The following is a 22,770-nucleotide window of genomic DNA, read 5'->3' as shown; positions in this document are numbered from 1 at the left end:
GCATGCACACATACACACACTCACACACACACACAAACGTGCAAATAAATGCAAAGATGACAAAAAGAGAATAAAATAGCTATCTAAATTATTTCTAACACTTGCTTATAAGCAAAATCAAGAAGGGTAATAACAACGGCAAGCCTTAGAGTTTTCTATGATCTTCTCTTTCACTCATACTTGACTTCCAATGTCAGCATATCCTGTCATCTCTACCTTCAAACTAGATCCCCAAATCAGCTGCTTCTTACCACCTTCACTGATGACTCCTAGTTCTGGTCATCATTATCTTTAGCATGGACCAATGCATTAGCATCCTAAGTGGAATGTCTTCTTCAGCTCTGTACCCATTCAGCCAGTTTTCAACTCAGCAGCCACAATAACTTTAACAATGAAAACCTGATCATGTCACTTCCTTTTTATAAAGCTTAGTCCTCCACTCAGACTAACACTATATCCCAGTGTGCTGTTGGAAATGTGTGGGGCATATTTTTGGCTGTCATGATAAGCTCAGTGCTACCGGCATTTAGCACCTGGGGCCAAAGAAAATTAATTTTCCTGCAATGGGAGAGGTTACGAAAAACTGACTTGTCCAAGCTTTTTAGCACCTCTGGTAGGATGCAGTAGTTCACCATCTACCCCACCCTCCATCTTGCTCTCTATGCTCCAGCCATTGACCATCCCCCATGACCCTTGGGCCTGCAAATTATGTTTTAATATCAAGGACTTGGCACTAGTTGACCCTGCCTAAAAAACTCTTCCTCAATTATCCAAATATCTTACTCCCTCTCTTCATTCAGATACCTCACTTAAATTGTCATCTCATTAGAGAAACATTAAGTCACAATCTTAACTAAATTATTATCTCCTTATTAAAGTGAGAGGTTAGTCCGCTGAATGTTCCTTCATTTCACTTACCAACAGCTAATATTATTTTGTTAGTGTATTCTGTTTATTATCTGTTTTCCTATGAGAAAGTGAGCTCCAAGAGGGCAGGGGCTTTGTTTACTCATCTTTGTCTCTTCAGTGCCTAAAACAGTGCCTGGACAGAAAAGTTATTAGAATAATGTGCAAGGAGTGAACAAATGAATGCATACTTTCACTTAGACAAAAAAAAAAAAAATCCCACTAGAAATGTGTGTGTGGTCAGAGTAGAGAGAAAAATCACAAATGTCCTCTTAACCTGATGGCGGTACATTTTAAAAACCTAACATTACCAAAAAAAGAAAATCCCACACTCATCAAGTATTGCTTGCAAAATTATACTTAAGAAGTAGTCCTAATTGTTCTGTTAATTATTTGGTGATCATACCTATGTGGACTGAGTATTGCAAATAGGTCAGGATATTTTTCTAATACTTCAGGTATCATGGACAAAAGGGGAAACATTCAATTCGATCTATTCACATAAGATATAATTAATACCTTTATTAAGGGATACCAAATTTTATGGACTATTTTGTGCTGACAATATTAAATGTGTAAACTCAGTAGGAATGGTGAAGTAAGGAAAATTCCTCTTCATTAACTTTGATGGGAGCTGGGATTCTGACAAAACTGCAATTGCCTTGGGGTCTGGTTTCAGGCCAAGGAGACAAACTTCTCTCAGAGAAAACTTTGAGTTTGGAGAGACAGGCTCCCAGAAGTCCTCTGATTAGCAAGCAGAATATGCTGTCATCTCTAATCAAATTTTCTGAGCTCTGATTGTCCCCATACATCACATTTAACCCCCTGGCTAAAGAACCACAGAGGTGTAACAGAGCAAGGAGAATGTTGTTATGAAAAAAGAAGCACCTGTAATACTTATCATTTGGATATATGGACCCCATGTGTTTTGGGTCAGCTTCCATAATATGAGAGCCTGCAGTAAGTATTTTGGTGAAAATGTTTTATTAGGAGCTACTGTCCAGAGAAGGGGAGTATAGAAAGCAGAATAGGGCCAGAAGAAGAATCTAAACTAGGATGTAGTCTTAACAAGAATCTAGCTTTAGTCTGATCTTATGCAGAGCTCTGGAACATGAAGTATACTGCAGAATTCGTCCTCCTAAAAGCAAGGAAACCAGCCTTTCATACCCTTTGGCAATACTTGGCCTTTGGCCACTCCATAGGATGGGGTGTCACCTCCCTGGTGAAGAGCTCCCCCATTCCATGGAGGACAATTCTCTAAGAAGGAGGCAGCTATGAGACCTTAGCAACCAACAATCATGACAGCTGTGGGGGAAGAAGTGCCCCTATACTTTGAAGGGCACTTGGATGAGGGAGCAACAGCATTTGCCTGTCTGCCAGTGTCTCAAAGAGACATGAATCACAAATACAATTAGTTAGAAAAAAACCCCAAAGTACTCTCTCTAAGTATCACTGTTTGGCACAGCATTATTCACAGTGGCCTTGGGAATCATGTCTGGCATCCTGAGTGTTTTCTGAGGGAATTCTGCTAACGTAGGGAAATGTCCACATGATATTTGTAAAGCCAAATAACATCTTCTTCTCTCTTTGAAATGCTCCAAGCCTTTTACAAAGAGCCATACTAACAAGTCTCAGAGAACAGTAGACAAAACTAAGATGTTAAACATCAAATTTGAAAGTTAAAAAAGAGTCTATTTACCAATAACTTTGAATAATGATCAACTGAAACCCTTTCAGCAAGTCCTTTAGAAATCTTATTTGCATGTATTTTTATTCGCTAATTTTCTTTTTAAAATAATTCTCTAATGCAGCTCAAGGTTTCCCAGCCTCAGCACTATGCACATTTTGGGCCAGATAATTTGGAGCTGTCCTGTGCATTGCAGGGTACTGATACAGTTTGGCTGTGTCTCACCTTGAATTGTAATAATCCCCATGTGTTGTGGGAGGGACTCAGTGGGAAGTAATTGAATCAAAGGGGTGGGTTTTTCTGTGCTGTTCTCGTGATAGTGAATAAGTCTTATGAGATATGATGGTTTTATAAAGGGGAGTTCCCCTGCACATGCTCTCTTGCCTGCTGCCATGTAAGATGTGCCTTTGCTTCACTTCTCCTTTGCCTTCTGCCATGATTGTGAGGCCTCCCCAGCCATGTAAAACTGTAAGTCCATTAAACCTCTTTCCTTTATAAATTACCCAGTCTCAGGTATGTCTTTATTAGCAGTGTGAGAACAGACTAATACAGGTATTTAGCAGCACCGTGGCCTCTACCTACTAGATGTCAATGGAATGTCTGCTCCACCTCTTCAACCTCATAGGGCCAAATGTCCTCTGGAAGGTAAAATGATTCCTAGTTGAGTACCACTGATAAAGCCAAAGGAAACCAGGACAATCTTTGGAGTCATGGCAGGGCTATCCACTTTGTGTTTTGGGCAAGCTAAAAAGTAATTCTAAGCCTTGGTTTTCTCATTTTTGAAATGGGAATAATACCTACTCTACAGGCTTATTCTAATGATGTAAGTAGATAATATTATATAGCATACCACTTGAAATATTAGTCAGTGTTTCTTCTCTTCCTTTCCTTCTGGACTGAAATATTTTCAAAAGTGGTTTGCATTCTTATGAATAGAATAGTAGATATAAAAGACCATTTTATACAAATTAGAACATGATACACGTTTTTATCTCAAAGATCCAACATTGATAGAGAAAAAAACTAATTTATCCCCACTGTCCCTTTTCAGTTTTTATTAACCTTTGAAGAAAGTATATGGGGAATTTAGATATGCATTTATAATAACTAACATTTTCTGAATGCTTGAATAAGTGCCAGATTCTGTTCTAAGCACTTTATATTGATTATCTCCTGAGTAAATACAACTATCCCCAATTTATAGATGAAAAACAGAAGGCAGAAAGAGGTTAAGTTTTTCATCCAAAGTAACAGAAAATGATGAATGATATGGTTTGGCTGTGTCCCCACCCAAATATCATCTTGAATTGTAGCTCCCATAATTCTCATGTGTTGTAGGAGGGACCCGATGGGAGACAACTGAATCATGGGGGTGGTTTCTCCCATACTGTTCTCATTGTAGTGAATGTCTCGCAATCTGATGGTTTTATAAGGGGAAACACCTTTTGCTTGGCTCTCGTTCTCTGGTCTGCTGCCCTGTAAGATGTGCCTTTCACCTGCCATGATTGTGAGGCCTCCTCAGCCACGTGGAACTCTAAGTCCATTAAACTCATTTTTCTTCCCAGTCTCGAGTATGTCTTTATCAGCAGTGTGAAAACAGACTAATACAGTAAATTGGTACCAGTGGAGTAGGGTGCTGCTGAAAAGATACCCAAAAATATGGAAGTGACTTTGGAACTGGGTAACAGGGAGAGGCTGGAACAGTTTGGAGGGCTCAGAAGAAGACAGGAAGATGTGGAAAAGTTTGGAACTTCCTTGAGACTTATTGAATGGCTTTGACAAGAATGCTGATAATGATATAGACAATGAAATCCAGGCTGGGGTGGTCTCAGATGGAGATGAGGAACTTGTTGGGAACTGAAGTAAAGATGACTCTTGCTATGTTTTAGCAAAGAGACTGGTGGTATTTTGCCCCTTCCCTAGAGATTTGTGGAACTTTGAACTTGAGGGAGATGATTTAGGGTATTTGGTGGAAGAAATTTCTAAGCAGCAAGGCATTCAAGAGGTGACTTAGGTGCTGTTATAGGCATTCAGTTTTAAAAAGGAAACAGACATAAAAGTTCAGAAAATTTGCAGCCTGATGATGCCATAGAAAAGAAAATCTCATTTTCTGAGAAGAAATTCAAGCTGGCTGCAGAAATTTGCATAAGTAATGAGGAGCCAAATGTTAATTGCCAAAACAGTGGGGAAAATGTCTCCAGGGCATGTCAGAGACGTTTATGCCAGCCCCTCTTATCACAGGCCTGGAGGCCTAGGAGGAAAAAATGGTTCCATGACCTAGGCCCAGAGCCCCCCTGCTGTGTGCAGCCTAGGGACTTGGTGCCCTGTGTCCCAGTTGTTCTAGCTATGGCTAAAAGGGGCCAAATGTATAGCTTGGGTCATGGCTTTAGAGGGTGCAAGCCCCAAGCCTTGGCAGCTTCCATGTGGTATTGAGCCTGCCAGTGCGTAGAAGTCAAGAATTGAGGTTTGGGAACCTCTGCCTAGATTTCAGACGACGTATGGAAATGCTTGGATGTCCAGGCAGAAACTTGTTGCAGGTGCAAGGCCCTCATAGAGAGCCTCTGCTAGGGAAGTTCAGAAAGGAAATGTGGGGTTGAAGCCCCCACACAGAGGAAAGTCCCCACTGGGGCACTGCCTAGTGGAGCTGTGAGAAGAGGGCCACCATTTTCCAGACCCCAGAATGGTAGATCCATTGACAGCTTGCACTGTGCATCTGGAAAAGCCACAGACATTCAATGCCAGCCAGTGAAAGCAGCCGGGAGGGAGGGTGTACCCTGCAAAGCCACAGGGGCAGAGCTGCCCAAGACCATGGGAACCCACCTCTTCCATCAGTGTGACCTGGATGTGAGATATGGAGTCAAAGGAGATCCTTTTGGAGCTTTAAGATTTGACTGTCCTGCTGGATTTTGGACTTGCATGAGGCCTTTAGTCTCTTCATTTTGGCCAATTTCTCCCATTTGGAATGGGTGTATTTACCCAATGTCTGTACTCCCATTGTATCTAGGAAGTGACTAACTTGCTTTTGATTTTACAGGCTTATAGGTGGAAGGGACTTTCCTTGTCTCAGATGAGGCTTTGGACCATGGACTTTTGAGTTAATCCTGAAATTATTTAAGATTTTGGCGGGCTGTTGGGAAGGCATGATTGGTTTTGAAATGTGAGGACATAAGATTTGTGAGGGGTCAGGGGCAGAATGATATGAGTTGACTTTGTCCCCACCGAAATCTCATCTTGAGTTGTAGCTCCCAAAATTTACACGTGTTGTGGGAATGACCTGGTGGGAGATAATTGAATCATGGGGGCAGTTTCCCCCATACTTTTCTCATCATAGTAAATGATGAGATGTGATGGTTTTATAAGGGGAAATCCCTTTTGCTTGGTTCTCAATTCTCTCTTGTCTGCTGCCATGTAAGACATGCCTTTTACCTTCACCATGATTGTGAGGCCTCCCCAGCCAGGTAGAACTGTGAGTCCATTAAACCTCTCTCTCTCTTTTTTTTTAATGAAATACCCAGCCTCCAGTATGTCTTTATCAGCAGCATGAAAACAGACTAATACAGTGGAGTTTGAATTTATACTGAGATAGCCTATTGGAAAGTGGAAGAGCTATGACAAAACCTAAAAAGACAGTTGGTGGTTTGGGAATAGAAATACAACAAGAAAAGTAGCTACAATGATAGCTGATGGCATTTTGTTGGTCAGCCTGTAACATCCAATCCTCGAGACACAATTAAGACCTTACATTGAATTAAGACCTTAAAGGCCCTAAGCATGGAAGAATTGAAGTTGCCTGTCTCTGCCTCACCTGCCATATGCAGTTTAAATTAAAGCAATAAAAAATAAAATAAATTTTTGAAATTCCAATAAAGTTTTATTTTTCCCATGATGAATATAGTAATGCTTTTTGAAACATTGAATATTGCATTTAAAAAATATTTTATCATGTTTAGCTTGTTTATTGGGTATTCAGTACTAATAACTCAGAATTTCTTGATCCTCCTGCAAACTTATGGCTATTGAATTTATGATCTTGACCTTGGCTGTGGAATGAAGAGTTCATGACTTTGGATTGGTAAACTTGGTTCACTCATCTAACCTTGGTTGGACAACCTCATTTAGATCTTTCATGTTCATTTTGATCTAGGGCAGACACCAGCAGACTTTTTCTGTAAAGGGCCAGACGGTAAATACCTTAGGCTTTGTGAAGCATGGGGTCTGTGTTGCAGCCACTCAATTCTGCCACTGTAGTTCAAAAGCAGTTATTGATAATATATGAATAAATTGATATAGTTGTGTTCAATAATATTTTATTTACAAAAACAAGCAGCAGGCAATATTTGGCCTGTGAGCCACAGTATGCCAACCTCTGATCAAGGGTCCTGTTTTCTGTGTATACTTCCTTAACCATCAATTCTTCATGCTTTCAATGCGGTGCTTTGCCTACAATTATATTACATTGTTGCCAAGTAGGTGATGATTCATTTTTGGCCTTATGATCCAGAAGGCCTGGCTTCCCTAGAAGTGGTTACCCCATCATTTATGATAAATAAACAACTCTTTATAAAAATGGAAAAAATACAATAAATGCTCCAGATAGATTTATAAATTACACCATTAATAAAGATACGTCATAATTAAAGGAAGTATTTCTGGAGAATGCTGCCTAGAGGAAATGCTTGCAATCATGCCACTATTAAGTGACAGATGCAAGAGTAAAGCAGAGCTCCTGAGTCTCAGTCTTGTACGTTTTACTGTACCCTTTTACCTCTTTCCTCCAATCCTGCTTACCCTGTGCTTTGAATAAAACACTTCTCATCTACTCTGTGTCTCTGAATTTAATGTTAAAGGGCTCTGATGTCTATGCTCTTTTAGGTAAAGGTTCTCTTCACGTGGTTGTGGCTAAAAAGAGGATCCAATGATTGAGTGACAAAGTCCAGTGGCTATTTCTTAATTCTCACTCTCCTTGACCAACATACTTCATTTGACCTTTTCTTTTTACAACCATCTTTTCCTTCTAGAAATTTCCTCCCCTTATGGTTTCCCAGCATTGTTTCTCAAGGTTCCTTTTCCTCTCACAGTAGTTCATTTTAAATTTATTTTACTGGCTCTTTGTCCATGTAAATGCTGGTGTTCCCCACAGTCTTGTCCTCAGTCTTTTTATTTTTCCATAATTCTCTCAGAGATCTCTTATCCATTCCCATGGCCTTGACTACCGTTGACCTGCTGAATCTTGCAAAATCTGTATCTTGTCCCTTTTCTGAGATCCATATTTCTATTTTCAACCAAACATAGTCATTTCTGTTACAATGTGACTTATGTATTCCAACATTATGCAAAATCATGCAACAAAAACAATAGGACTTGTAGAAAATCAGAGTTAGAAGAACAGTCTGCCAGTAACTGTAGTGGACTGAATGTTTATGTCTTCCTCAAAATTTATATCTTGAAATCCTAGCCCCTAAGGTGGTGGTATTCTGAGGTGAAGCCTTTGGGAAGTGATTAAATCATGAGGCTAGAGCTCTCTTACATGGGATTATAAAAGAAACCCCAGAGAGAGCTCTTGCCCCTTCCACCATGTGAGTTACAAATAAGAAGATGGTTATCTATGAGGAAGTGAATCCTCACCTGACTCTGAATCTGCTGATGCCTTGATCTTGAACTTACCAGCCTCCAGAACTATGAGAATTACGTTTCTGTTGTTTATAAGCCAGCCACTGGATTTATGGTATTTTGTTACAGCAGCCGAATCCACTTAAGACAATGACACAGAGAAAAAGATAGAAACCTAAGAAAAGCAATGTCACAATTTTACACATATTAAATGGTTAATAAATGCACAAATACTACAATAAATATGGCACTTTATCTTAAAGAAGACTTGAAGTTTGCTTGTAGAAATGTGATTTGAAATCGTTGTACTCTGTGTTTTTCTGAAGTGGTAGAAAGAGGGCTATGTAAAATCAGTCGGAAAGTTGTGAAACCAGATGTGGATGGGTGTGGCTCATAACACATGCTGCAAACTGGGATAGTGGATAGATGTTTGAGGTAAGCATGTGTGCAAATTTTGGTATTCCTGTGTAGTTTGGTTCACCTGTGTGCAGTTTTCTGCATTCACCTAGTGTTTTTTGTGGATGAAATCACACATAAGCAAATGCAAAATTCTTGTTATGCTCAAATTATCTCCTAATATATTCACATCATTGGAACACATTCAAAGTTTTACAAGTGTTATGCCAGAACTGGTGCCTCCCAGGCATCTCAGTCTCAACACATCAAATCATGATATGTCCAACTATTTTTTTCTGCAAAGTCTTTCTTTCTCCACAAAGTCTGTTGATGCCATCAACAAATAGCCAACTGCCTTAAACAGAAACCTTGACATGGTCTTCAACTACCTCTCTGTCACTCATTACATCCAATTAGTCATCAACTACTGTCAATTCCACCTCATAAATGTGTCTCAAGTTCATCTTCTCTTCTCCACTGTGGGAAATGTACTGATTCAAACTTACCATCTCTTGCTAGGACTCTTGCAAGAGCCTCCTACTTGGTTTTCTGGCTCAATTCTTATCTCCCAACACCTGATATTTTAAACAGCCATCATGATGATCTTTCTCAGAGCAAGTTTTCTGAGAGTAAAGGCACTGAGTTTAACTCTGTCCTGCCCTACTATCTGTATGAATTTAGGTAATTTACTTAATCTCTTTATACCTCGGCTTCCTCATCAAGAAAAAGGAAAATCTTGTGTCACAGGTTTGTTGTGAGGATGAGACATTTAAAGAGCTTAGCACAGTGTTCAGCATATGTGTTAAATGAATAACAGTTATAATCAATATCATTATTATGATTATGATTATCATTGTCATCATCATATCATTGTCACCATCAGGATATATTATTCCAGGAAAGCTGGAATTAAGTTCTCCAAGCTGAAAAACCACACTTTTTAGCTTTTACTTCATTTATTTTAATTCAATGTATATGTCACATATTGAATGCTTACTGCATCCAAAGCAGTACCAAGGGAGACACTCAATTGAATTTAACTACCAAGACTGACAAAAATTATGTATTAATATTTCCACCTTAAAGCAGATTGTCATGATAGCTATAAATAAAGTACAAAGGGAGTATAGGAAAGGACATAAATTCTAGTGGAGGATTTTGGAGGCCTTTGGGGAGAAAATAATATTTCAATGGTCATGAGGATTGGATGGCCTTGAGAGCCAGCTATGAATGATAATCTCTATTTTAGAAACATGATGTGGTTTGTATGTGGGTGGAAGAAAGAGAGTTTAAAAAATGACAACTATGTCTATTGTGGCTGGAGTGCGGTATGCAGGATGAAAGGAGCTGGAATGAAACATGAGTTACTGATGAACTGGGTCAAGGTAAGGGTTCAGCAGATCTTGTTCATTCTACTTTTAAGTGAAGCCTGAATCCACTCATTCGTCTTCATCCCCACTATTGCGGCTCTAACCCAGGACACGGCCTTCACTCACATGGAATACTGCAAACCTTTCCTATCCAAATCCCTTTCTCTGGACTGCAGAACTTCATGCTGTCTTGACTTTGCTATAATACACCTGCATTAACCACACCCCTTATCTCAGTCATGATGGTTTTCTTATGACCCTTGAAGAAGATAGGTCTGTTACCATCTTCAGACTTTGACTCTTGCTGCTCCTCTACCTGAAGTTCTTCCCCTTTTCTTTGGATGACTAACTTATTCTCACCATTTAAGTCTCAGCACAAGTATCTCTTCTTCAGAGAAAACTTTCTTAACAACCCTATTCAAAATAGACCACCTTGTCACTCTCTATAGCATCACCATAGATTACATATTGTTTATCACCTATCAATTCCACCCAGACACAAGCTCAGTAACTGTTCTGGCTCAACATTGTATCTGTAGTGCATAAAACCATGCCTGTGCATACTAAGTGCTGAGAAGTTCTGGTTCAATGGACACATGACTATAGGTAGGTACAGGCTATACAGTTGGATAGGAAAGGCCCTGAATGACAGACTGCCATATTTAGGTTTTTCTCTGTGACAGTAGAAGTTTTGTGAGTGGATGTGTTTTCTCTTCCTTCTCAGCTTCTTCTCCACCTAAGTCCTCACTCGTTTGTCATGGCTCAATTCAGGCTCCACTTTATAACAGTGAATATCCTTGGTCACATATGTAAATACTCTCTCTTTTTCTCTCCTTTGCATCTTTGGCTTTTAAATAAATACTATTTATGTTGTTTTTGGCACTAATCATATGCTGCAAAGAATTACTTGGTATTTTTCCGTCTGTCTAAATTTATCATTTCAAAAAGATATCTGAATCTTTTAAGAACATCATGTATGACCTATGCCCTGTGGCTCTTGCCATGCCTCTTATAGGTCTGAGGTGCCCCAGAAGTTTCTTGTGTGCTATCTGGTTATTTTTAAGGTAATTAATATTCTTTCAATTTCGTTGTGTGAATTGTCTTCAAATCAACACATATTTATTGTGTGCCTAGAGTGTGCTGTGTTCTGTGGCATATAAAGATGAGAATGGTACAGTCTTTGCACTCAGGTAGTCCATGACCTACCTAGGAAAAGCAGGTGCATATATCAAATGTAATAATTAAAGTGCTGTTATAGAAGTTTGTGCTGACTGCAATGAGACCATGAATGAAAGATCAACTAATTTCATCAGAAGTGAAAAAAGGTGGTTGTACAAAGATAAGAAACTCAATTGAGTTGGGACCATGGGCAGGATGTGCAGCATTGCCTGGGGACAAAGCATTCCATTTGGAAGAATGGTACGAGTCAAAATTCAGTGGTGTGAATGTGCTGATGACTCTGTGAATAGCCTATAAACTAGAGTGGCTTGAGCACAGGATGCAGAGGTAGAAAAAGAATAGCTGAGGATAGGAATTAATTTAAAACATATTTTACATGTTTTTAGAAGGAAGAGTACATGCAAAGGTGAGGTCATAAATACCTCTTCCCAAGCCACTTGCATTAGGGCTATTCTGTGACAACGAGTTTCCAGAAGGTGATGGCATTGGACTGATCCCACAGGCAACTCACCTTTTCCCAGTGAGTGCATCCCTGTCTATAAAGCAGCCTGGTGCTGGCAGAGCCGTCTCTGTTTCATCTTGGTTCCAAGTGTTTACACTACTACAAAGTTAATATAACCCAACCAGGATGGGGTGAGCTCACCAGAAATGTGAGCCCTGAGTTTGATTCAGTGTGGTTCAACTTTAAAGCATTCCTGAAAATGCATTTAGCATTAGCAACTAGAATTTCAGTTCTCTGGGATGTGCTTGCCCTGTGGATGTGGCTTGTGAACAACACATGGCAGAGGACGTTTTTACTGAGATGAACAGGATTTTCATCCTGAGAGTCTGCTGGAGGCTCTGTCGGGATGACATAGGTGTCTGCATAGTCAGGCAGGGTCAGGCAAACATGTCGCCTTTGGCAGATCAGGAAGGACAGGCCTAGTGCCGTGGTGTCTTAACGGGGAAGGGGAGGCCAAAGGTGGAGCAGTAATAGCCCAAATGTACTGTGCTTTTCCAGAACTTGATTACACTGCTTTCTGATAAAAGAGGATATGTACTTAGGAGCTGGGCAAAATTCACTAACTTCTAATTCCTAATCTGGGTAGACCAGGACTTTAAGAGCTCTCAGTTTGGGTTAACCACATCCTGAAACATGATGGCAAGGAGAGAGATTAGCAACGTTTCTCCCTCACACTGGAGAGATAATGCTCCAAAGCAGCTGCCATCCGGTGACTGACAGGGACTTGGTGGACAAACATCCTACAGCATCCTTGCTCCTTTGCACAGATGATTGATTCTGAGGTGTGCCCTGCACTGTCCCAGGGTCCCCCTGAGGGATTGAGCCTCAGTCACCCACAGCAGAACTCTGATCTGTAACACACCCTCTACTGGCTGCCTGTTTTCCCTGCCTCACTTCCCCCTTCCCGATTGTTGCCTTCTGCTGTCATCTCCCAAATAAACCACTTGTCCTCAAACCTCTGTCTCACCCCTTTTGGAGGAATCACCTAGTATAGCCAGAGTCGACTTAAAGAATAGAATCTGGCCACAGGAGATTTTAAGAAAGAGTAGATTGAACGTTACAGACATTTATTGAAAACCCACTGTGAGCCAGGTTCTCTACTTGACACTTGTCCTGTAGCAGGACTGTAGTCTCCCCATCTCCCCTCAGCACTCATCTGTGCACACTGAAGCTGCTCCCCACATAGCTTGTCTGGCCTCAAGCACATACTCTGTCTGCAAACTGAACTCAGAACTGAGGTGGAATGAGTATTTCTAAGGCAACTCTCAGTCAGTGATGGATGGCAATGACTAGGTGAATAAGCATATTCCTCACCCCTTGGGAGAGGTAGCTCTCAGGCACAGCTTCCCTATTTCCCAGAGGTCCTCGGCAGAATAGAGTCTCTAATGTCTGCAGTAGGACCCTGACCATTAGCACACTTTGTGAGCTGCCTCCTCTTTTCTCTCTTCCTTCTCGAGCCCCCTACCAGTGCTTCCTGAGACCTTCCCCCAGACAAACCACTTGCATCCAAATCTTTATCACAGGGCCTACTTCGGGGGAAGGCCAAAACATAAGACAACATATGTATCTCATTTGGTGCTAATAATAAACAATGGAGTCAGATAATATAATAATGGTAACGCCTACTCACTCTTCCAAGTACTTTACACATATTAACTAGTTTAATTCTCACATCGCCATAATAATCACGGTACTGAAATTATACCTGCGTACGGATGAGGACAGCAAGGAACAAAGCATTAACAGTATGGCCTATAGTTGCACAACTGGTTAGTAGAGGAGCCAGGATTCTAGGTCTGGCAGTCTGGCACCAGAATTGACCCTATTTTTCATTTAAGGACTCAAGACTTGGAAACATTAATTAACTTGACAAAGGTCCCATGATGGCAAGCAATAAGGCTGAGATCAGAACCCGTATCTGTCTGAGTCAATGAACTTTCCCTGCTGTTATTAACAAACACTTTCCTGAGGTCCCTGAATGGATCTCTGGTTCTCTGGAGCAACAGGCCTGGACATGTGGAGCACCATCTCATGGTAGCCTGGCTCCTACACCCCACATTATTGTGCTGAGAGGGAAACAAAGCCAGCTTGGGTACTGTAGGAGGGATCCCCACAAGCCACCAAGTAGCCTGAAGCTACCCAATGCTTCCACCTGGATGTTTTCCAAGATGTGAAATTGCTTCATAAGGAAAGCAAAGAATATTTTGTTTTCTATGTGCTCCTGATCTTTCTCTCTAGTAAAATGGTTAGTACTTGATGAATTTATTGTTCTTCAAAAGAAAGGGGAAAACAAGTAAGGTTTGGACATCAAAACATCGAAGACTTTGATTTCCAGAATTCTTCTGTGGATCACCTCTAAGTCACTAACTATATCAGTAAGAAGAAAACACTCAAGAGTCACAGCTCATTGCAGTCAGATGCCTGTTCACACCAGAGCTATGTCACTTCTTAGCCAGGTGAATTTAGCAAAATTATGTCACCACTCTGAGCCTGACTTCTATCAAAGTGAGAATAATAATAGTGCTGACTATGCCAACCTGAGGTGAGGATCAAAATGGGGCAAGGCATAGGGAATATTTTATGGATATTAAGAAGATATAATATATTAGCGACGTTAAAAGATTGCAAAGCAAAGTATGTGTTCCTCCTCTTAATTTTGCCAATATTAATTAATGTAATAACTATTTACTGAGTATATTTGAGTTCTCAGACACTGCCCTAGGTTCTGAGAATACAGAGTAAATAAACAAATGAAATTTCTTGCCACGAATTTTAGTGTAAACAAAATAAACTATTTAGTTTGTTAGAAGGTGATAAGTCCTAAGAGTAACAGATCAGCAAGGAAGGGCAGAGGAAGTATTGGAGGAAGAGCTGCACTTTCACATAGAGTGGTCCAGGAAAGGTCTCATTAAGTAAGTAATATTCAGAAAGAGAGATGATCAACTCAAAATAGATTAAATACTAAAACATACGACCTGAAACTATAAAAATCTTAAAAGAGAACATAAGGGAAATGGTTCTTGACATTAGTTTTGTCAATGAATATTGACACCAAAAGTACAGGCAACAAAAGCAAAGATAAATAAGTGGCACCACATCAAACCAGAAAAGTTCTTGTGCAGGAAAGAAAACAATCAACAAATGAAAAGGTAAACTACTGAATGGGAGAAAATATTGGGAAACTGTGTATCTCATAGGGGGCTGATATTCAAGATCTGTAAGGAACTCACACAACTCAACAGCAAAACCAACCAATCAACCAAATAACTCAATTAAAAAATGAGGAAAGGATCTGAATGGATGTTTTTCCAAGGAATACATACAAATGACCGATAGGTACATGAAGTGGTGCTCGCCATCACTAATCATCAGGGAAATGCAAATGAAAACCACAACAAGATATTACCTCACACTTGTTAGGATAGCTGTTATCAAAAAGGCAAAAAATAACAAGTGTTGGTGAGGATGTGGATAAAAGAGAATCCCTGTACACTGTTGGAGGAAATGTAAATTAGTACAAACCTTACAGAGAATAGTAGAGAGGTTCCTAAAAAATTAAAAATAGAACCACCATATGACTCAGTAATCCCTCTGCTGAGTATGCATCTAAAATAAATAAAAGCAGCATGTCTAAAAGATATTTGCACTCCATATTCATTGCAGCATTATTCACAATGGTCAAGATAAGGAAACAACCTTATGTCTGTCAATAGGTGCAAGGATAGAGAAAATGTATGTGAATGTGTGTATGCATTACAGGAAATATTATTCAGGCTTAAAAAAGAAGGCAATTCTGCCATTTGTGACAACAGGGATGAACCTGGAGAACATTATGCTAAGTGAAATAAGGAAGACACAGAAAGACAAATACCCCATGATCTTACTTAATCTACAAAAGTTGATCATTAGAAATAGAGAATATAACAGTGGTTACCAGGGGCAGGAGGTGGGGAAAATAGGGGACTATGTGTCAGAATTGTAAAATGAATATATACAGCATGGTGACTAGTTAATAATAATGTATTGTATACCAGAATTTTCTAAAAGAGTAGATCTTAAGTGTTCTCACTAAAGTGTGTGAGGTGACGGATAGGTTAACTTGATTGGGGGAATCATTGTACAATGTATTCATATATCAAAACATCATGTTGTACATCTTACATATATTTAATGTTTACTCGCCAATCATACCTCAATAAAATTGGGGGGAAAAGACTTTAAGAGGTGAGCATGCAGATCATGAAGGAATAACATAAACATGTCTGAGACACTTTGGCAAGCACTACCCTGGTGACTAGCCAATCTTACCACACTCTCTAGCATTCCATGGCTATGGCTTTTGAAACAAGCAGAGCGTGCCCCAACCCAGCACAGAGAAAAGTGACTTTAGCTGATCCTCATTCTGAGCATGCTGCTGTAAACTACATGTATCTAACAAATTCTTATATCTGGAGCTCCAGTTTGAGAAACCTGGGAAAATAGCCCAAAAATTTTGTGTAAAACCGACAGCTTGGGAGAATTGTTCTACAAAGCCAGCAACCATTACAGACTCTTGAGTTTCTATTTGGGCTGTAATCGTGAGAGAGCCTTCATGTGCAAGGTGAGTATGGAGCTGGCAAATCCTTCCCATTAATATCTATACAGGAAAACTTTTCTTTTCAGCAAGCTGCTTCTGACCATGAGAAAATCAGTAGCATTCCTGGCACTGTAGAACCAAACCTTGACAAGTTCAGCAGCATCCTCAGCATCACAGAACTACGAAGAGGTCAGCAGTATCCCAGCACCAAAATCACAGCATCTCCAATAGCATCGAAGCATTAAAAGGTCAGTGGTGACCCCAGTATGATGAAATGGGCCTAACGTTAGCCTCAGACCACATCTGGACCACCTGAGGAGCAATTAGATTTATAGGGTTTGTCACTGCTAATGCTCTGCAGAAACTACTTTTGACATGTAGAGAGTGAGAATCAGAGCACTGAACAGAATTCCCAGGCAATACATTTGGCCTGAGTCGTACTTAACATGTGTTAGACATAAGTTGCTATGCTTGGCTTCATAGTCACTCTCCTTTTAGCAAAGCAAGCATAAGGGATTGAATGTGTCTCAGCTACTCTGGGATGTCTCCCTGCAACTCACAGATGACATAGGAGATTCGGAGGCAAAGCACAAGACCAGGGTTCTAATCCGATGCATATCTATCTGGGGACCTGAGACAAGAGGCTAAATTCTCTGCATTTCCATGTTTCCATTTGTGTAATAAGAAACTATGTCTTCATGTTTAACGGGGATTTTCCTGAGGCAAAACCATACTTAAAGGGGAAAAGATTCAAATCTATATAAGCAGGACATCTCATCAGGGTTTGGGCCTTTGTGCAAACAGTGTTCAGGACCTACTGGACAGCTAAAAATCTCTCTGTGGGAATTTATATTAATATGCAAATGAATCAGGCTTTGAGCTCCCTTCTAGACCACCAGACAACCAACATTTTCACCTACTTCCTGCCCATCTCATCTGTACTGCTCATTGAATTCTTACTAATAAATATGTTTTCTCCACTGCTTTAAATTAGAACTAGCTGTACTCCAAATGGCGATGAGGGTTTTAAAATATTTATATTTATTTTGAGAATTTCTTTACTTTACTGTTGAATTGATGAGCACTGAACTACGTGGCAATCACAGTGCTAAGTGTGTTTACATGAATTTTCCCCATTGAATCATATCTCTATGAGGTAGATATTATGAGATGAGGTTGCTATTTTTAAATGATAAATTCGGAGCTCAGAAAAATGAGGAACCCACAGAATTCACATAGTTAAAATGTGGCAATGTCAACCACAGTCTGATTTCAACTCCTTGCATTAACCACAAAGCCGCACTAGTTAATTATTGCTGCAAAACAAGTTATTCCAAAACTTAACAGCTTATAAGAACAAACATTGATGATCTCACCCAGCTTCTGAAGTCAGGAATCTAAGAACATTTTAGATGGATAGTTCTGGTTGAGAATCTCTTGTGAAATTATGGTCAAGATGTTTACCAGGGTTACGGGCATCCCAATGCTTTGATGAGTTCGAAGAGCCAAGTCCGCTTACATGGATGTTGGTAATTAACTTCAGTTTCTCACCATGCAGGCATGCTCATTTGCTCATTGGGCTGCTTACAGTCACAGAGCTAGCTTTACCACAGTGAATGACCCGAGAGAGAGAAAGAACAAGACCCACATAGAAGTCACAGCAGATATAGAATTTAATCTTGGAAGTGACATGTCATCACTTCTGTCATGTGATATTGGGTTATTGGTCACAGAGACCAACCCTAGTATAATATGGGAGGGAACTGTATGAAGGCATGAACACCAGAAGGCAGAGATTACTGTGGGCCACCTTGCAGGTGGGCTACAGTCATCTATTAGAATTTTATGCTATCACTTAAAAGGGGCTCAACAGACTCCTTGGCTCCAGGTTTCCCTACCAGCTAAATATTGGCATGTAGAGTGTAGAGGATGACATTTCTAGTCATCGTCTCCTTAACTCAGAGACCAGGAAAAAGAGAAAGAGAAGGGCTACATTAAATTAATTATTTTTGGATCCTCTATAGTGCCCCTAATGACATAGATTGGATACAATATGGTGAGGGTAGTTAACTACTCTCAGGACACCCCGGCCCCCACCTCTGCCGTTTTTGATGAGAAGAGAAAGAGAGAGAGAGAGAAAGAGAGAGAGAATGTGTTTCCAGACTCCCCAAACACAGACTCGCCATCAGATTTAGTACTATTTTTCTCATAACATGGCAGGACATTATCAAGCTTGGGAACTGAGAAAACACAATGAGAGGAGAAAGGGAGAAATGAACCATAAATGTTGGAATTATTCCACAGCACCAACAAATGATAAACTCCTGCTGTTCCTCACATAGATCTGTAACTGCAATTGCACTTGTCCCTCTTAAAAATAGCAGTTGGAGTCTAGAATATTTCTAAGACAGTAGAGTGTCATCTTCATTTTTAAACATGAATAAGCTACACAGATGAAGCCTGTGGGGGCTAAAGCATTAGAGAGACACAGAACAGAGAAAGAGGCAGGGGCAAGATTTACCAGGACTTCCAGAAAAGGGTTGTTTATTCATTTATTCTTTCAACCAGCACTCAGGGAGCCTTTATTATGAGACAGCTACTAAGCATTTAGGAGGTATAAAAAAATAAAAAGCACTGTCCCTACTTTCCAGAAATGGAATAGTATAGATTGATTCCCATAGATTTAATAGACAGATATAGCCTCAATCATTTATTCATTTATTCACTAAATATTGCTGTGTCAGGCATTTCGCTAGACAATGGTGTGGCAAAGATTAATAAAAATGTTGGCCGGGCGCGGTGGCTCACGCCTGTAATCCCAGCACTTTGGGAGGCCGAGGCGGGCGGATCACGAGGTCAGGAGATCGAGACCATCCTGGCTAATACGGTGAAACCCCGTCTCTACTAAAAATACAAAAAAATTAGCCGGGCGTGGTAGCGGGCGCCTGTAGTCCCAGCTACTCGGGAGGCTGAGGCAGGAGAATGGCGTGAACCCGGGAGGCGGAGCTTGCAGTGAGCCGAGATCGCGCCACTGCACTCCAGCCTGGGCGAGAGAGCGAGACTCCGTCTCAAAAAAAAAAATAAAATAAAATAAAAAATAAAAATAAAAATGTTATCTGTTCTTCAGGGCCCACAGTCTTGGGTAGGGGTGGGGGGGATCAGGATTGAGGTGGATCCAGAAGGATAAGAGAAAAATAAAGAAGTGGCATCTAAATTAGTTTGGGGAAGAGGATGGGACAAGTGCTAGGGAAAGTGGTAGTGTATGTGAGGCTCAAGGAGAGAGTGTAAATCAGTATTTAAATTTGTATCTGTATAAATGACTTTCCAGCTGTCTGCCTATTTTATTAATGGGGCATGGCTCAGAGGTACGATTAGAGTTTGAGTCCCAGCTTGAATGCTTTTTAACTGTGCAATCTTGGGTAAGTTAGCTTCTTGATGCCTCAGTTTCCTCATTTGTAAAATGAGGATTACAATAGCAATACCCTTTATGATCACTATGAGAATTAAATGAGTTAGTCTCTTTAAAGTCCTTTAAAAAAAGTACTTATGTAAGTACTAGTTATCTACAGAGAGACTAACATTTTCCACTGGAATGTCTCCTAGACAACACCTCTCAGGTATGTTTCTGGGTCTTGGGAATTAAAATTAGGGCCTATGAACAGGAAAGTCTTAAGATGCTAGTTTTGAGAGTGCGCTAAGAAATGAGGTGAGGAATCTTTATGGCTTCCCACTGGGAAAATCCAGAGTTGCAACCTCTTTGGCAGGCAGTATTCTTTTTTTGGCAGGAATCAGGAATTCCAGATTCTTCACAGTATCAGGGGCCTTGAGGAGGAAGCAGCTGTACTAATAAATTCACAGATATTCTGGATTAACTGACTGCAACCTGGAAGAGCAGGAGCACATTGTTGAGTCTACAGTAGTTTTCTGTTGTGCAGAAAATGGCAAATAAAAACATGTACTTGCTTCAATCTTCATATCCTTATTATTTCTTCCCTTCCCCACTCAATCCTTTTGGAAGGCCTAGAGACTGAACCCACTGCAATCAGTGTATGGCATGTATCCAAGTAACTGCTCTGCAAAGTATGGAGTAGGAAATCTTATTTGTAGCAAAAGAAGTAAAACAAATTACTATAGTATTTTATCTACATTGTGGCATTATGATAAATGTATGTTATTATTCCATGTCATTTAGCTCCTAACCAGTCTCCCGAAGAGGATCTTATTATTATTCCTATTTTAAGATGAGTGAAGAAATATTCCGAGCAATTGATGGGCTTCTTAGTGTTATTATCAGTAATTGGAGGTACTGGTTTTGAGCCTGACTCTATGACTCTAAAGCAAGTGCTCGTAACTTCTGTGATATGGGGTATAAGAACTAAGGAGTTATAGAGTGTCAAAGGAGAAATAGAGGAGGAAACAGTGAGAACATCCCAAGAGAGGTGGCTAGGCTAGGCTAGGCGTGGCTAGGCTAGGCTAGGCTAGTGGTATTTGAGTTGAGTGTTAAAGATAGGCACAGTTTTTAGACATGGAACGGATAAGGCAGGTCGTTCTAGATGAAGAAATGTTAAAGGTCAGGAGGGCATGAGTGTCATGAGCCCCCTGGAAGAATATAAAAGTGTCTTGTGAGAGTAAAGCATGGGTGTTTGATAGAAGATAAAGCTGGATATGGACACATTCAAGGAAGGTCATCTGTTCCCTCAACCAAATGGAAATGCAAACCCATCTTTGAGGCAGAGGGAGGAAAGGGCTGAGGGAATGGCTCCGTGTTCTACACTGCATGATAAACAGTAGACATTATATCTCTACCAGCCTTTTGCCATGGTTGATGCTTAGTTTCTGCATCACTGTCTGAAGACAAGGGCACAGAACCCAGCTGCTGAGACTCTAGAGATTGCTAGTGCCCTAGCTGTTGAGATAGAACTTGTTAGCGGGAGATGAACAGCAGAAGAGAAATTAGGAAGGAGTTGAACCTTAGATCCGACTGATGGGTCACAAAGCAGAGAGGGTGCCTAGCCATACCAGGAAGGATTTTGTTTTCTGGCTCCCCGTGGCAGCACTGATGATGTCTCACAGCAATGCCAATCTGGACACAACCATTCCACAGAATGTTTTGCTGAACTGTGGTTCATGAAAACATCAAGCCTAGGATTTGTTGTAAGTGATCCTTTTCTTTTCCCACACCATTTTAGACTAGAAATAATCCCCAGCCAGCTGGTATGTCACTTTCAGAGGTAATGTGAATCCAAAACAACACAACTCTGACCTCTTCCTTATGGGAACACACATGGCATTATAGGAAAAGCATTGGTTTCGGGACCAGCAGTTCAGATTCAAGTCTCAGCTCTTAGAATTAAGCAGTTGTGCGATCTTGGACAAAATGTTTAGCTTCTCTGAACTTCAGTTTTCTTAACTGTAGACTAAGAAAGCATGCCTTACTTTATATGAAAAGGCCAGCTATCTCAGGGTGGATGTAAGCAGAAATTAGATAGTGCAAATGAAATGAAATAAAAACACACTGCTAGTCTAAAGCAGTGAGCATTTAGACTGCATGAGAAATAATTAAATTATTTTAAAGTATGAAGGAAATGTAATCTGCTTCTCCCATCCTGCCCCCTGCAGTATCCAGCAGCAATGTTCATAGGCACTAGTCAATGTCTTTGCTGTTGAGTCTCCCACAAGTATCACAGTTGCTTCCTGTCAGGGACTGGGACCATGTGCACTCAGAGACTGTGTCATCTCTGCCTCACAGGCAGAAGGGAGAAGGGTTTTGGGCACTGCTGGCTGCAGTCACAGTCTCTGATGCCTTTGCATTCCTCTGTATAGTGGCAAATAGTCAAGATGGTGACATCCAGATGCATTTACATTTAAGTGTGCTTGAACCAACAGCACCTATCCAAAAAGTATCCTGCTCCCCTGCCTTCTCTGTTGGCATAGTTGGGTACTATCCATTTGTAGTTCTATGGCCTTGAGAAAGTTAATCTCTGTGCCTCGGTATTCTCATATCTGTGATATTAGCGTCACAGTCCTCCTTTCTAGTACTATCATTATGGAGATTACTTAGATATTATATATAAGGAGAATGGCACATCATTCCTTTACAGGGGTTGCAGCCACACTAAACTAAATGCCCCATGGGAGCACGTTGAGAGGTGTGGGTGGATTTGACATATAGTAGACTAAGAATAAGTGAATCCAGAAAAGTCAACTCTCATAGCCAATGGGGCTGGGATGTCAGGAGATTTCTTGGAGGAACAACAAAAAAAACTGACACTCAAAGAATTGGAAGTTACAGGTAGGTGAGGAGGAGGGAAGGACTCTAGGCATTCACTCTAGCATGTGTCACTCAGCACAGTGACATGATACAGTGAGAGGACAAGGTGGTCATCAATGTCACCAGATGGAGAAGTGAGAACGTATGCTGAAGTCCTCAAATGCCATGTTAAGTAGCACAGACTGTAACCCCTAAAGTTAGGGCTTTCCAAACTTCAGCCACTCAGTATCAGCTTCACAATTTTTGCCAGATCTGAGTATTGCAGTATCTCTT

The 22,770-nt window shown here is 40.5% G+C and overlaps 1 long non-coding RNA gene across 2 annotated transcripts in view; it reads left to right on the top strand.

The window, feature by feature from the left end:
* The window catches only part of LOC750140 (uncharacterized), a 33,559-nt gene extending 13,347 nt beyond the window's left edge, over positions 1-20,212 (top strand). Inside the window, exons 5-6 of one of the 2 annotated variants that reach the window (XR_010155529.1) lie at positions 16,313-16,474; positions 20,012-20,212. This is a non-coding gene — a long non-coding RNA (uncharacterized LOC750140). The remainder of the gene's footprint in view (positions 1-16,312; positions 16,475-20,011) is intronic. The other variant, XR_678846.4, reaches the window with a different exon arrangement.
* Positions 20,213-22,770: the final 2,558 nt, after the last annotated feature.

The sequence above is a fragment of the Pan troglodytes genome, chromosome 2, assembly GCF_028858775.2.
Source record: "Pan troglodytes isolate AG18354 chromosome 2, NHGRI_mPanTro3-v2.0_pri, whole genome shotgun sequence".
NCBI classification, from domain to species: Eukaryota; Metazoa; Chordata; class Mammalia; order Primates; family Hominidae; genus Pan; species Pan troglodytes.
Note: the sequence above shows the minus strand (reverse complement) of the source record. Positions and strands in the feature narration are given on the sequence as shown.